The following is a 17,031-nucleotide window of genomic DNA, read 5'->3' on the forward strand; positions in this document are numbered from 1 at the left end:
TAAACTTATTTGTTGACGCGTGAACCAAAAACAACAATAGTCATGTCGTGGTGAACCACTGACCTTTAGGATGATTCCGCGCCACCTCTCAATGCAGTAGACAAGAAGTGATCGCCCTTCAGGATAAGCACGGCGCCGGAGTTTGTGTGCACTCTCAAACCCGACCCGACTAGAATTCATAATACTTGCTCAGAAAATAAGAATAGTGTTTAGTAATTGTAGAGAAGAGAGAGATATGATTTTCTGTGTATTTTTGCTGAAGAGAAACTGAGCTTATATAGACAGCAAGGAGGAGCAACGGTCAGCAGGGAAGGAGGAAGAAACGGCCAAATAATTAAGGCCGAAACAGCTGCCCGTTACACTCCGTAATCAAAGGATGAACCTAGCCAAAAAATTGTCCAGATTAACCTGGTCAATCAAGAGCAATAATCAAGGGGTGTAACGGTTAGCTGTAATCAAGGGAACAATCCGGGAATTCCAACAGTCAAAAACGGCTAGAATAAATAAAGAATATTCTGTCAAATAAAATTCCTCCAAAAAGAAAAAATGGATCCACGCCCGCCTATCGCGTTCCCCAACCGAGCCCAACCCAACCTGGCTCGGCTCGGCGTGCACGTGTGTGTGGTAAACACCCACCTCCAAGTCACTCAACTAAGTAATACTAACATACTACAATATATAAATAAGGAAAAAACCTTTCCCTCCACCAATGTGGGATTTTTCCCCTTTTCATTTGTAACTCTCACTCTCTCTAGTTTTCTTTCCTTCACTCAACACTCTTGTTTTTTATATCAAGAACTTCCAACAATCCCCCACAGGTTCAAAGATATGAAAAAGAAAAGAAGGGAAAACAATTCTGGGCAAAACAAAACAATTGCATAAGTGTCAATGTCTCGCGACTTGAATTAACACATAGTGGACATCAAGCTATTATCCCTCACCTACCAAGTAACCTTCGTCTTGAACTCAATAGGGAGTTAGGGACCCGTCAGTTTGAGCCACACAATTGAACATGTATAATATTCTGAAATTTCGCGAATAAAGGTGACGCATTTTACTGGATGCTCATAGGTGCTCTAGAGTATAAGCCCACGAAATACTCATAAGAAGCGACCACACTCCCACACCTAAGTAGGTGAATCCCATCAAGTGTAAGATACAACACACCACCAAAAATATAGATATGGGTTCATAAAGAGCCATATGCTCAACCTCTTTCTCATTTGTAGCTAAGCACAAAACAAACATCTAGAGATGGACAAAAAATAAAAAATTGTGCTTCCGAATTATTATATAATGTTCCCCTTTGAACTCATGGTGAGTAGGAGTTCACTATGTCACAATTCATACAACGGGCTTTAGCCCGATCTCTTCTGATGTTTCCAAAACTAGTTTTCTACATAGGCCTTTAGTCAATGGATCCGCAATGTTCTTTTCAGACTTAACATAGTCCAGTGATATCACCCCTTCAGACAACAAATTTCTGACGGCCTTATGCCTCAAACGAATGTGTCTCTTCTTCCCATTATAGGCATGGTTGTGTGCAACAACAATCGCAGCTTGCGAATCACAATGAAGTGCAACTGAAGGAGCTGGCTTCCCCCACAATGGAATATCAGCAAGCATGTTTCTCAACCATTCTACCTCATGACCTGCCAATTCAAGAGCAATCAACTCAGATTCCATAGTAGACATAGCAGTACAAGATATCTAGGATATGGCTCCACCCCCAAGGGTGAAGACATAGCCACTGGTGGAGTTAACTTCATCATTATCGGATACCCAGTTGGCATCACAAAAACCCTCCAAAACTCCTGGAAATTTGGAGTAATGCAAACCCCAATCCATAGTACCCTTAAGGACCTAAGCAACCTCCTTAGAGAAACTCAATGATCACTGCTTGGGTTATGAGTGTACCTGCTCAACCTACTAACAGAATAAGCAATGTCAGGTCTAGTGTAGTTCATAAGAAACATAACACTATCAATAATTCTAGCATATTCAGACTGATCAACTGGATCACCATTATTTTTCTTTAGGTGGAAGTTCGGGTCATATGGAGTCTTAACTGGATCGACATTAAAAGAGTCAAATTTTTGAAGAAGTTTTTCAACACAGTGTGACTGAGGACTTATGCCATTTGGAGTCCTTTTGATTTTTACTCCCAAAATCACATCTGCCTCACCCATGTCTTTCATTTCAAAATTCGAACTCAAAAACTGTTTTGTCTCATTTACTCGATCCAAGTTAGTCCCAAAAATTAACATATCATCCACATAAAGACAAATAATCACACAACCAAAACTATCATGCTTAGAATAAACACAAGAATCACCATCATTAACATGAAAACCATTACCAGTCATAGTCTTATCGAATTTGTCATGCCATTGCTTTGGAGCTTGCTTAAGCCCATACAATGACTTGACTAACTTACAAACCTTGTTCTCTTGGCCCGAAACAACGAACCCTTCAGGTTGGACCATGTAAATCTCCTCATCCAAGTCACCATTCAAAAAAGCAGTTTTGACATCTATTTGGTGAACAACAAGATCAAAAATGCAAGCAAGAGCAATTACAGTCCTAATGGTTGCAATTTTAGTGACAGGGGAGTAAGTATCAAAATAATCAATGCCAAACTTTTGAGTAAAACCCCTTACCATTATCCTTGCCTTATACTTGTCTATGTATCCATCGGCTTCCAATTTTTTCCTAAAGATCCATTTACAAGTAATGGGCTTGCAACCTCTAGGAAGCTCAACCAATTCCCGAGTATTATTATTGAGAATATTGCAACTCTCTATCAATTGCTTCTTTCCAAAAAACAGCATCAACTTACCTCATTGCCTCATCATAGGTTCTTGGATCATCTTCCAAAACAAAAATATGCACAAAATCATCATCAATTAAGGAAGATTCTGATAAAAAGGAAGTAATAAAATTAGGACCAAAATTGTTGTCCTTTCGTGCCCTTTTGCTTTTCCTCGGCTCCAAAGCAAAATCATCGTTAGTAATAGGAGCATTAGCAATAGGTAAATTAACTGAACTACTACCAGGTAATTCACTATCATTAGGGGGAGACATTTTCCAAGGAAAAATGTTCTCAAAGAATATTGCATCTCTTGCCTCAATGATATGTCCACCTGCATAAGAGTTCTTAGTACCTTTAACAAGGAAACGATAAGCTGCACTTTAATAAGCATAGACAACAAAAATAGCATCAACCATTTTAGGACCAATTTTGTCCCTCTTGAAACTAGGTATGCCTACTTTCGCTAGGGACCCCCACACTTTCAAGTATTTCAGGTTTGGCACTCGACCTTTCCATATCTCGTATGGAGTCTTGTCAAGCTTCTTATGAGGTACCCTGTTCAAAACATGACAAGCACAAAGAATAGCCTCCCCCCACATGTTATTAGGAAGCCCAGAACTAATAAGCATAGAATTCATCATATTCTTTAAAGTTCTATTTTTTCTTTCAGCTATACCGTTCTGTTCGAGTGAATAGGGAGCTGTCGTCTCATGTATAATGCTGAGTTGCTCACAAAATGCCTTAAGAGTGTCAGGGCTATACTCACCACCCCTGTTACTCCTAACTCTCTCAATCTTCTTGTTCAATTGGTTTTTTACCTTATATTTGAGGAACATTTCCTTAGCTTCGTCCTTAGACTTGAGAAGATAAACCATGCAAAAACGTGAACAATCACCAACAAAAGTAATTTAATACTTTTTACCCCCTCTGCTCTCGTGATTATTAAAATCACCCTAGTCACTATGAACAAATTCTAGTACTTCAGTTTGTCTATCTACTGATTTAAATGGCTTCTTTGTGAATTTGGCTTCAACACAAATTTGACATTTCGAAAAATCAGTGTTAGAAAAATGTCGAATCAAATTTAAATGTTTAAGCCTTTTAATCGAATCATGTTAACGTGATCTAATCTAGCATGCCATAAATCAATAGACTCAACAATATAAGCAGAAGAAGTACTAGCATTCTTATTCATAGTGTTAACTTTAACATCAAGAGTAAAAAGCCCCCCGTTACAAAAGTCTTTCCCCATAAATTCCCCATTGCGAGTAAGAACTAATCTATCGGAATCAAAGGAGAGCTTTAGTCCAGCTTTCATGAGTAAATAGCCAGAAATTAAATTCCTGCGCATCTCTAGAACATGCAAAACATTAGTGAGAGTAAGCAATTTTCCAGAAGTATGAGTGAGATAGAGGCAGAAGCTGAGTTGCCCATGAAGACATTTTCACCTTCAACCTTGTCATAAGTGGTGAACATGTCCTTGTTGGCGCAAATGTGCCTGGTTGCTCCAGTGTCAACAATCCACTCAGCAGCATTACCTGTAAAGTTAGCTTCTAAAACAACAGCAACAATAACATTAGAATCCTCAATAAGATTTGCTTGACTCTAACCATTGTTCTTCTTCTTGACTCTGCAATCCTTAGCCTTGTGACCAGTCAACCCACACTCAAAACAGGTACCCTTAAACTTGTACTTCTCAACCTTCCCTTTAGGCTTAAGATAATTGTTTTTGGCTTTGGACCGGTTGTTTGGTTTGGGTTCAACAATATTGGCTTTGGGAGAAGAAGAGCAAGGGAAAACAGAATGGCCTTTGTCTTTGATACGATTTTCCTCCTCAATTTTGAGGTGTCCTACAAGCTCCTCTAAGATTAGGTCTTTCTTTTTGTGCATTAACTGGTTACAAAAATCCTTCCGAGAGGGAGGGAGTTTCTCAATCAAATTAATAGCAAGGGTAATATCACAAATAGACAGACCTTCGACAGCCATATTAATACACACATTATCATAAGCATGAATTTGATCAATAATAGGCTTATCATCAACAACTTGAAAACTTAACCACTTACTAATACAATAACGTTTAGTACCAGCATCATCAGTCCCATATTTTTTCTCTAAAGCATCCCAAATATCCTTAGCATGATAAAAACCCGTATAAATATCCAACAGATTATTTGACATATGATGCAGCTACATGCCCTTACAAGTTCTATCATCTTTAGCAAACTTAACATCAGTTTCAGACAGATCATCCTTATCAACAGGTTCAACAATATCATCAAGCACATATGCAACATCAATCTGTTCCAAATAAAAATGCATCCTAACAGCCCAACGTTTATAATTCTTGCCATTAGGAGGTTCTAACTTAGACATATCAGGAATCATGAATTTGGAAGCCATAATCGTCTGTTGATGCGTGAACCAAAAGAACAATAGCCATGTCGTGGTGAACCACCGACTTAAAAGACGATTCCGCGCTACCTCCCAGTACAGTAGACAAGAAGCAGTCACCCTCCAGGACAAGCACGGCGTCGGAGTTTGTGTGCACTCACAAACCCGACTGGAATTCAGAATACTTGCCCAGAAAATAAAGAATAGTGTTTAGTAATTGTATAGAAGAGAGAGGTATGATTTTCTGTGTATTTTTGCTGAAGAGAAACTGAGCTTATATAGGCAGAAAGGAGGAGCAACGGTCAGCAGGGAAGGAGGAAGAAACGGCCAAATAATTAAGGTCGAAACAGTTGCTCGTTACACTCCGTAATCAAAGGATGAACCTAGCCAAAAAACTATCTGGATTAACTTGGTCAGTCAAGAGCAATAATCAAGGGGTGTAATGTTTAGCTATAATCAAGGGATTAACGGCTAAACAATTTCCTAATAATCCAAGAATCCCAACAGTAAAAAACGGCTAGAATAAATAAGGAATATTTTATCAAATAAAATGCCTCCAAAAAGATAAAATGGACCCACGCCCGCGCATCGCATTCCCCAAGACCCCAAATCCAGAGGCTCGAGCTTGACCTGACCCGGCTCGGCGTGCGCGCGCGCGTGTGTGTGGTACAACACCCACCTCCAAGTCACTCAACTAAGTAGTACTAACATACTACAATATATAAATAAGGAAAAAACCTTTCCCTCCACCAATGTGGGATTTTTCCCCTTTTCATTTGTGACTCTCACTCTCTCTTGTTTTCTTTCCTTCATTTAACACTCTTGTTTTTTATATCAAGAACTTCCAACAGTGGCGGTGCTGGGTATTTTGTTTTGAAGCACTAAATTAATTCACTTGGGCTAGATTAAGAGAAAGAACAAGATGAATTTTGGAGAACAAAAATAAAATTAAGCAAATTTGTGTTCTAAGAATTTACAACTCTGTAATTGGAGAAACAAGGGTTTTAAAATTTTGGAATTGGAGAAACAAGGGTCTTGAAATTTTGGGGATAATTCAGTAGGAGGAATAAATTATCTAGCGCGCATTTCCAAAGATCGATGCAATATACTTAATTTAATAATGAGGTGTAAATTAAATATTTTATATATTTTATAAGAACTAATGCAACAGTTAATTTAGGACCGTTGTACTAGACTATAAATTACGTTGCATTTATAGCTTAATGCAACACTTGTATAAGAACCGTGCAATAGCTAACACAACCGTTGCATTAAACATACTCGTTGCACTAGACCGTTGCATTACACCGTTGCATTAGTGTCAACCGTTTCTATTGCTCGTTTATGTAGTAGTGTATAATATCATAGTACAGGCATTGTTCTAACCTTCACAAGAAACATTTTTAGTCATTGTTATAAAGTGGATAAATAGTGCTTAGATAAGATTTTAGGTTCGTCGTTATTGATTGTTGTTAATAATATAAATTCTAGTAGTAATTTGGAACGTTTAATTATCGTCAATTTCTTCCAAAAAAAAAACACAGTTTTATGCTATATTATTAATAATGTTCACTTTTTTACTATTAAAATTGCAGTTTGATTGTTTTATGTGAATGCAAAAACAAAAGCTTCTACTTAAGATTATAAACCCTAATTTTTTTTTCCATATTGTAAACAACAAGATTTGTATCAAAATTGTTCATATAATGATGTACTTTAGGGGGATCGACGGCGGCGGCGACTCTGCTACAATGGTTGCAAAGACGGAGGTGGCTTAGGCGGTGTTGCAATGGCGTCTGGTGATTGGACGTGGTGGTTGAAGTATTTAAGTGATGGTGGATAAGGGAGAATCATGGTAGCAAGAGAGCTGTGATAGATGAGGGTAGTGGTGGTGAGAGAAACAAGGATTTGAAATTACATCAATTATATATTAGAATTTCAAATTCTTAAAGCTATAGTTATGTTTGTAAGGGTTTGGATTTGGGCTAAATACAAATCCAAATTCTTAAGTTATCCAAACAACTTATTTGGCCCAATTTTAGGATTTCAAATGAAATCATTATATCCAAACACACGACTAAAAATTAAGATTTTTGCGACCGCCACAAACAGTCGTTGAAAATAGCAAAAACGGTCGCTGAAAATAATTACGACCGCCAACGATCATAATGAGGTGGTCGTTATTCACTTGGTCGCAAAAATTCATAATTACGACTGATTGACGGTCGCAAAAAATTTGCGACCGTTTTCTTTATTTTCAATGACCGGTACTAAAACGGTCGCAACTTCTATTAACTGCGACCGGTATATTAGCGGTCGCAAATACATACTTTTGTGACGGCTATAGGCGACCGCTAAAAGTTTTTAAAAAATAAAAATTTCCAAACAAATGAACCCAGCATATTTCCTAAAAAAAAAATCAAACCAACATCAAATTAACCCAAAAACAAACCACAAAATTCAAACAAAAAACAAACCGAAAATCAAACCAAAACCAAATCACAAAACAAACCAAAAATTAAACGAAAAACAAGCCATAGAAATCAAAAACCCAAAATCAAACTTAACAAAAATCAAACTAAAATTCAAACATAAAATTGAATAATAAACAAATCACAAAACAAACCAAAAACCAAACAAAAAACATGCCACAAAAATCAAACCCAAAATAAAAAAAATTAACAAAAATCAAACCCTAATTCCAACTGAAACTCAAACGCAAAATTAAAAAAAAAAAAAAAAAAAGAAAAGAAAGAAAGAAAACACAACCCATAATTAACAAAACATCAAAACGAAAATCAAACCCAAATAAAATGAACAAAAATCGAACAAAAAAACATTTTAAACACGAAAACATACCTCAAACCCCAAATTGACGTCGAATTTCACCTTGAATTTGGTTTTATAAGGCCAAATTCGACCATGAAAAGTCTAGATCTAGAGTTTTCATGGTCGAATTTGACCTTAAAAACCATTAACTTGTTTAACACCACCATCTAAGCATCAAACCAAAGGAAATAAGGACTGTGAGGGTGAAGTCGTCGAACTCGTCAACACCACTGACGTTGCTGGAAATTTCCAAGGGAAGAGGAAAGAAACCGGACTCATTAAAACCACCCAAGTGTTGCCAGAAATTTCCGTGAGAATAGGAAAGAGAAAGAGATGGAGAAGAGGAAAGAGAAAGAGAAGATAAGAGGAAAGAAAGGGTGGAAATGCGAAGGAGAAGAGAAAGAGAGGGAAAGGAAAGAGAAAGAGAGGGAAAGGAAAGAGAAGAGAGAGAAAGGAAGAGAAGGATGAAGCGGCGCCTAAGAGAATTAGGGTTAGGGACTGATTTGGGCACCCCTTTTATACCTTAATTTTTTTTTTTAAAAATAACATTATTGCGACTGTTTCTTAAACGGTCGCAATTTGCATCATTTGCGACCGCTAACAATAGAATTACTTTTTTTATTTTACATATGCATTTTATTTTAAAAAAAATGTTTATATACCTAGCGACCGTTTAATAGCCCGAAAACGATCGCAAATCGGCGACTGTTTTAAAAACGGTCGCAATTATGTGACCGCGTAAAATCGATCGCAAATTTCATATTTTGCGACCGTTTTGGTGACGGTCATAGAAAAACAATTGCAATTTGACCGAATTTTAGTAGTGATAGAACATTAGCGGATTCAAGTAGTGGCTTCATTTGATTATGATTCTGATCAGGCCAAACCAGAAAGGCTGCCTATCAGAACATGATGAAATCAGGAACAAAGTGGTCAGAAAATTGTGATCAATTTAGCTCCATTTTATTATTAAGTTTTGCAAGTAGTAACTTAATTTTATTATGTACTATTGCATAGCTATATCAGTTTCTGGTGTTGTTTAATAGGATATGCCTAGTGCCTCTGCATATCAAAACAAATGCATCGAAAATTGGGATGATATTTGTACATCGTTTGCACTTGATAGAGCGATAGGTGATGGTGGTCAGCAACATGAAGAAGTTGATGCTACAATGGAGAATGAGAATGATGTTGGAGGCTGTAGACACTTGATTGTGTTTCCCCAAAACCAAACCCAGTGATGAGTACCTTTCACGTCTTTGATTATCGAGTTGGGTGAAAAAGTTGAAGAGTCTCGTGAATTCCCTTTAGCCTTGACCATTTCTAGCCTTTCATTAAATGTTTTAAGCTAAAATCATTCATTTCGTGTCCTCTTTATAAAACATCCAAACCAGTCTGTTTTGGGACATAACCCTGGTCCAATTATTTTAAAGTTGGATGGGGCTTGAAAAGAGTTTTCCAACGATATTTTATAAGCTCAAATCCGATTTATAACAAAGAAGTTATGGCCAAAATACTGAACCGAGCCCGAACCAAGCCTTACCTGCGACCCAATGACCATGTGGAGGGTCCATTAACCTTAACTTCATTCCTAAACCATTTAGGATTTATTACAAGCTTCTTGAATCCTCAGTAGGTTTTTTTCAAATTTATCTTGTTTTTGAAAAGATAAAGATTTAAGAATTTTACATTGGATAAAACATCTTTTTTTCGATGATCCTAATCCTGGTCAAAATAGAATACGTACGGATATTTGGTTAACCCAATCCGATTGGGAATAGAATTCCGTACGGATTCAGTATTTTAAAAACCATCGTTGAGCGACACCACCGTCGTGCCGCGATAAGCCTGTCGTGCCACGACAAAGCTGTCGCGCCACGATGGAACCTGTTTTACTTTGATTTGAATTCTGACTCTTTTCTGATCCTTCGACCCTCTTTTTTCTTATAAATCGTATCACCCCGTTTTCAATCATCAACAAGCTTGATCACCAACAATCATCATCTAATCCTCTCTATAAGCTAAAGCTTTTCTCTCTCTTCTTTCTTCTTTTTCTAGCCTTAGCTTAAACACATCCCAGCACGTCCTAATACATCCTTGATACTTTTCCTTAATCAAACACCATACCTCCATCACGAACTTTGAATACTCCAAGCCAAGCTCGAAGTTGCCTTCGACCTCGACGTGAAAGGTTGATAGTTCTGAGGGTTTAATTTGGTCCCAAATCTATAGTTCTTGTTTGATTTATTTAATTTAATCTTTCTTGAAGTTTACTAACACGTGTATTGTTTTGATAGAAAGAGGTACAAGACATCAAAGTGAGTAATTCAATTACTTAATTATTTCTTTTGATATAGAAATCATGTTAGGATGTTGATTTTGATTCCTAGTATCATGTTTAGGATGTTAATTAATATTTCTAATATCATGTTGATAGTATCATGTTTAGGATAGTGCTTTGATTATGATTTTTATTAGTAACATGCTAGGATTGTAATTAATCCGTTTAGTATCATACCTAGGATCTTGCTAATAATGTTTTAATGATATTATGATGATGATTGTTGTGTTTTATTATATGTTGCTTGATTATTCATGATTTATTGTTATTGCTTGATCACGCTTCTTCTTGCAGCTTTAAAAGGAATTTGTACTTGAAATCACGCCTAATAAGATAATTAATAATTTGATTTAGGCTAATATGATTTTAATTCAAGTAATCACCAATATTAGATTTATTTGTGCATTAATAATCAACCAACATATATTAAACAGGTTTAGGGCTAACTTGATGTGTGTATGTTGATCAGAAAACGCACATAAATATCATAAGAATTAACACCAGTACATAATTGAGTTTATGTAACACGTTTGATAACACTTTTTGAATTGTAAATTTATTAGATTTATATGTAACACTTTAGTAACATTTTTTAGAATGTAACACTCAATGTAACACTTTTAGCATAAGTAACATTACAAAGTATCACTTTTAAAATAGGTAACATTTTATGGTAACATTAAGAGGTGTTACATTATTTCTATATCTATAATCCATATATATAATAATTATTATTTAATTTAATAACTAATAACCCATATAAAAAGAGATAGATTAGTTACTATTATTATGAACAGTACTCGTCTTGTCTCGTAAAAAAAAAAAAAAAAAAAAAAAAAAAACCAAAATAAGTACTCGGCCATGCGCAATTACATTGTTACCCTCAAACTTAAGGGATTGCTAAATTTGCCCTTCCCCTTATTTCTTGCTTTCCTGCTCACCATCACTCATTCCCTCATTTCTTCTCTCTCCTCTCACTACCTTTTATGAACCCGTTTCGCAGTTCATGTTTGATGTTTTTTTTTTAGCCTTTGTTAAAAATTTGATTTGTTTAGACTTTAGGGTTGTTTTTTTTTTTTTTTTTTTTACTAATTGTTTTCTAAATTTTCTATTCTCTTGATCGTTTTCCACAATTTCTATCAATCATCTTCTTCATCTCCATCTCAGTTTCCTCCCAATGTCCGCAATTTGTTTGATTTTTTCGGTAGATTAATCAAACATCCCCTCTTTTCCCCAAATTTTACTTGCAAGGTAATCATAATGTGTTTCTATATCATCGAATTTTCATTTCAAAATCTAGGGTTTATCGTTAATTAAATATTGAGTCTGTATATTCAATATTCTTTCTTAAATTCGTAATAGTTATCCTATAAACCCTAATGTACTCGAAAATGTCAGATAAGGCATTGTCTTTATGGAATTTGGGGTTAATTTCTCTCTACTCCATTGAAGGCCTGAAGCACGTACTCTGAATTCTCCATTGATCCAGCTTCTGAGCTCTTTCGACAAGCCGGAGGATAATTTGTTTGCTTTTCTTGCCACCGTCAAACTGCTTAACATTAAGGTTTTCTTTTTTACCCCTGTTTTGGTAATTTCTAATGCTAGTTTTTAAATCCAATTTTTTTAGTGCATGTATATTCCTGAATATGTTAGAAGCATGAACTTTTTGAATTTGAATTTGTTTTGAATATTGTGGGTTGATTTGTGTATAATTGATGCTTTTTGAAATTAAATTTTGCAATTTGTGGGTTGATTTAATTCTATAATCATCCCAGAGTAGTTGCAGTGATATTTGGCATGAGTGTTGAGTTAAAATTGATATCTAACGTTGTTTATTGAGGCTGGTTCAATGTATTAAGTTGTGGTCATTGAATTGGGGATTGACAAGTGATTTCAGATTACTGGATTTGTGTGTTTATTTTTATTTTTTTTTTCACTTTTGCAAGCTGGTCTCCTGCAAATAATCTCAATCAATCAGATCTTAAGTTTGAGTATCATTGCTTGTAAAAGAGGGCTGCTTTGAGTATCATTGCTTGTGTATTATTTGTGTTTTGGTGAAAGAGGCCTGCTTTGAGTATCATTGCTTATGCATTGTTTGTGTCTTAGTGAAAGATGGCTGCTTTGAGTATCATTGCTTTGTGTGTATAGTGTAGTTAATGGCCGATCACTGAAAGTTATTAGTTAGAAACTACTCTGTATATGCTACTTAGAGTTTTATTAATTTGGTGAATCTTGATCATGGATTACTTATAATATTTTTTATTTTTAGTAAATGACTTAGTCGATTAAAATACATTAATGGTATTACTAATGGGGTCTAAAATCATGAATTTTGTGTACATATTTATTTCAATTTTATAATACTTTGATGGGTTGTGATGTATTATACTTTTGCTGCCTCATTTATGCTTTTCTCTAAATTTTAAGAACTTTTGCTATATGGATTAATTGAATCAAAGCATCTTTCTTATACGAATTATATGGAAGTGTTAGACTTGCACTTAGTTTGTGTGATACGGGTATTTAATTTTAGTGGGGATCTCTCAATCTTTTAATTTTGATGAAGAGGAACTGTGGGCTAGGTGGATTTAAGTTTTACGATCTATGGACCTGTATGAATTGCCTGACAATAACTGATCAAATGTAAAATTTATGATCTATTATATAAGTTTCTGATTTCATTTGATATGGACTTGATAGAACTTAATAGAAAAATATGAAAGCAAAAGGGGGAGCCAAAAAAGAGATATGAGCGCCTAGCACGGGAGAAGGGTGTATGCAAGTATTTATAATTAGGTTGGGAAGAGAGAAGGCATGCTTTCCCAGATATTTGTGACTGATGAAGAAAGAAGTCATGTTATAATGTAATAATCTGACATATTCTCTGCAGTCTTGAATTGGAACAATTCTCTAGAGCATGGCTTATTGGTCTAGTTCTCCTTTCAAATGCTATTAGATTGACACTGCTTCTTGGAAGCTGCAGCAGCGACTTAATGTGATCTAAAGGCTAATTGTAAGATTATGACAATACTGAAACTTTTAGATGTGGCAATTTAATATGCAGAACGAAAGCTTTACCCAGAATAAGGGAGAAATTTAGATATTAGTTCACCGTACATAGGTGCCTCAACATTACTCATACTTTTTTCATGTTTTGGATATCATCATACATATTTAGGCGTTACGTGACCATAGTTGCTGAAAAAATATCATTGGTTTTGAGAAATATTGTATTTTTTTTTAACAGTTGAGTTATTTATTTATTTATTTTTTAATTTTTAATTTTTTTATTTTTTGGGTTGTGACCTAGGTTTACCTAGCCATTTAGTCCTGAGAATTGTAATTTTCCATGGAGTGTCATTTAGTTCTGAGAATTGTAATTTTCCATAGTATCCTTAGGCCTTGGTTGAGGTGTCAAGGCTGAATCAAATTTTTCTTAATGTAATATCTGAAAAGTGGCTATTACGGGGATATTATACATCATTCTGCTTTATGTGCAATCATTTAGAGGCTCTTTTCATATTATATGCATGCTTCATCATTGTATGAGGAAAGAAATCCATTGTCAATTGCTAATATTTCTCATAGTATATTTGTGTACATTTTGTCTCTTATTGGAACCGTATCTGAATTGTTCTTAAGCTGATTATGTTCCATTCCTTGCTGGCAACTTTAGGTAAAGAGGTGATACATCACAGAGTTCACACTATGATGCTGTGGTTAATTTTTCTGGATTAAATTCAAGTAGAACTTCGTAGTCCACATGAAAAAAGTAAGAAGGTGGCTAAAGATCATGACGAGTATACACCTGAAGAAGAGGGTGAACTGAACCACTCAAGTTTGGAGCTGTCTTCTGCTGCTGCGGTCACTGTCACTGTTACTGTTGTTTTGCTGTTGAAACTGCTATTTGCTGCTGTTGTTACTGTTGTTTGCCGGTGTTACTGCTGTCTATTGCTGTTACTGCTGCTAGCCTGCTAGTGCTAATCTGCTGGGCTGATCTGCTGTATTTACTGCTAGCAGATGCTAGTCATGTTACTACTAGCTAGCCGCTGCTATCTGCGGTTATTACTTTGAGCGCTGCGTCTGTTTGCTACTACGCTTACTGTATTTTGGAATTTGGTGGACTAGAAATCGAAGTTGACATTATTTTTGTTTTTCATTATTAGATTGTTTAGCCAGAAGAAAAAATTTGTGTTTATGCATATTTTTTTTGTAAGAACAATAAAATGATTTCAGTTCAAATTATTTTCTATCGTATATGTTTGACATTCGTTGTTGTTGTATATGTTAATATTATTTTTATATTTAAAAAATAAAAAAAGTTGCATATTTTAAATAATCATAGTAGTATTTTTAGTAGTAGTAGTAATAACAATAATAATAATAAATGTTACTAATTAATTAATTAGGTGTTACAATAGTTTTCAAAAAGTGATACATGATGTCGAATAAAGTGTTACAGTAGTTCACAAAAGTGATATACAATGTCGGATAAAGTGATACTATATGGTTGAAAAATGTTACTAAAGATAAGTAAGTGTTACCTAAGAAAAAAGTAACACTTTAAAATGATATTAATAATAAAAAAAAAGTGTTACATAAGAAGGTTTACAGTAACACTTTTTGAAGTGTTACCATACATTACCCAAACTGTTACATAAAACCTTAGGGAACATGGGCAAATGTATCACCTACTAAAGTGTTACCTATTGTCTATAATAACACTTTTACCACTTTATGTAACCCTTTGGGTGTTACTTGAGGTTAGTAATAAGTAGAGGCCGATTTAGGGCGGGTTCAATCTCTTTTAGGTTGGATTCGTACCGTCATTCCCGAATATCCAGTCATGGTTCCAGACCACTATGGAGTTAGCGATCTCCGTGATCGTGAATGGGATGTAACCTTCACACCCGTGAACGATTTACAAGTTCCTAAAACTTGTTGGCGACTCTTTTATCTCTAACTTCCTTCCCTTTGGACGCCACCATGCCTAAAAGCATGATCACAATGGGGCTCAAGGTTGAGTTTGAAAAATTCCCTACAGTTTTGGCGACTCCACTAAGGAGGATTTCTAATTTTGATTCCTAAAATTTATTTTGGCAATTGATTTAGAATGAGTGGATGAGACTTGAAAGATTCTAGATATTCATGTGCGTAATTTTGATTAACATTGTGGCATAAGCATGAAAAGGTTCGCATTGGAAAGACCATCCGTAATGCGTAAAAAACATAGGATTTTTACACGTAGGAAAAACTGGAAATATCTTTCACAACTAAAATCGAATAAACACTGTGAAAAATTGGAAAAAACATCAAACATAGAAAATTGTCGCGAAGCGTTGGAACTGTCGCGAGACGACAAAGTTTATCGCCAGACGACAACTTTATCGCGGCGCGATAGAGTTGTTGCTGCGCGATAACCTCTGTTTTCTCGCATCGAGTTCTCGCGACATTGCACCATAATTCTGTCTTCTTGTTTAACCCGATTCTAGTACTGTTTTGCCGACTTTACTTCCTGATTGAGTTTTTCCGACTTTTCTGAACCCATATGTGTTCTACATATGGTCTTAGCCCCTGGGAATTCACGCTCCATCCACCCTAATGAACGCTCCGTGCAACAATGGGTGCATCCGAGTTTGTGAATTCACCAAACCATGGAAGCAAATTTAACTTGCGGGGTCCCATCCATCTTGCCAACCCTTCCAAAGGTAAGGTTCCGCACGATGCATCCGGACTCATAACCATGGACCCTTTTTGGACACCATAATCCTTTACCTTTAAAGAACTAGAGGCATGGTTAGGTTGCAAACTCATTGCATCATATTGTGACTACTTGACTATTTGTGCATTCCTTACTTGGGCATACCTCATTTGTGATTAAACTACCCCTTTGTGTTGACTTGTTTTTATAAATAAAGTCTTAACAAACTAACCAAGGACTAAAAAGGACTTTGCTTAATTAATTGGTTAATTAATTCAAACCTATAAAGTCTAAACATACTCGACCTAGTAGTCCATAGGCTTAAACCTTCGAAAGGATCATCGAAAAATAAACTAGATTGACGTTCCATTATTGGTGCGAAAATTTAGTCTGTGCCGCAGAACGACAGGTCCATGCGCCGCGATGGAACCAGCGTTCCGCGACAGTTCCATCGCCACGCGATGGTTCGATTTTTTCCTTTCCGAGTCTTTGCGTCGAGTCTAATATGCCATGATTAACCGGTTTAATCAAACGAAGACTTAACTTAGTCTTTGCTTAAGTCTAATCACATACTTAGTCCCATGGTCATCACAAGAGTCTTAAACATATCACTTTCTCTCACACTTTTTACATACTTTTTTCACACCATGACCACGTCTTAGGTCCATGCATGAGTCGCCCTTTCCGTGGTTTGAGTTGAGGGTCCATTTTATTCCCATAAATTTCCATATCTTTCCACATATAACCTTCTACATATTTTCCTTTTACATCACCTTCCCACATACTTTCCATACATTACACTTTCACTCTTAAATACTTTCCACATTCACATGCTTTCCTCTTACATGCTTCCCCCATACATATCATTCCCCTCATACACTATGATCTTTTCCCATCTATGCATGTTGAACTGAGTTTGAGTCAAGTAATTGACAATATGTGTCCATGATTTCC

General features: G+C 35.8%; 1 long non-coding RNA gene across 2 annotated transcripts; it reads left to right on the plus strand.

Annotated features, from left to right (window-relative positions):
- Window positions 1–11,022: 11,022 nt before the first annotated feature.
- On the plus strand, window positions 11,023–14,618 carry LOC110684019. 2 transcript variants are annotated; one of them, XR_002503720.1, is made up of 3 exons: window positions 11,027–11,627; window positions 11,775–11,940; window positions 14,053–14,618. It is a non-coding gene; the product is annotated as an uncharacterized LOC110684019 (long non-coding RNA). The 2 variants fall into 2 exon arrangements; XR_002503719.1 differs by having other exon boundaries at window positions 11,023–11,940.
- Window positions 14,619–17,031: the final 2,413 nt, after the last annotated feature.

This window comes from Chenopodium quinoa, unplaced genomic scaffold, assembly GCF_001683475.1.
Source record: "Chenopodium quinoa cultivar QQ74 unplaced genomic scaffold, ASM168347v1, whole genome shotgun sequence".
NCBI lineage: Eukaryota > Viridiplantae > Streptophyta > Magnoliopsida > Caryophyllales > Amaranthaceae > Chenopodium > Chenopodium quinoa.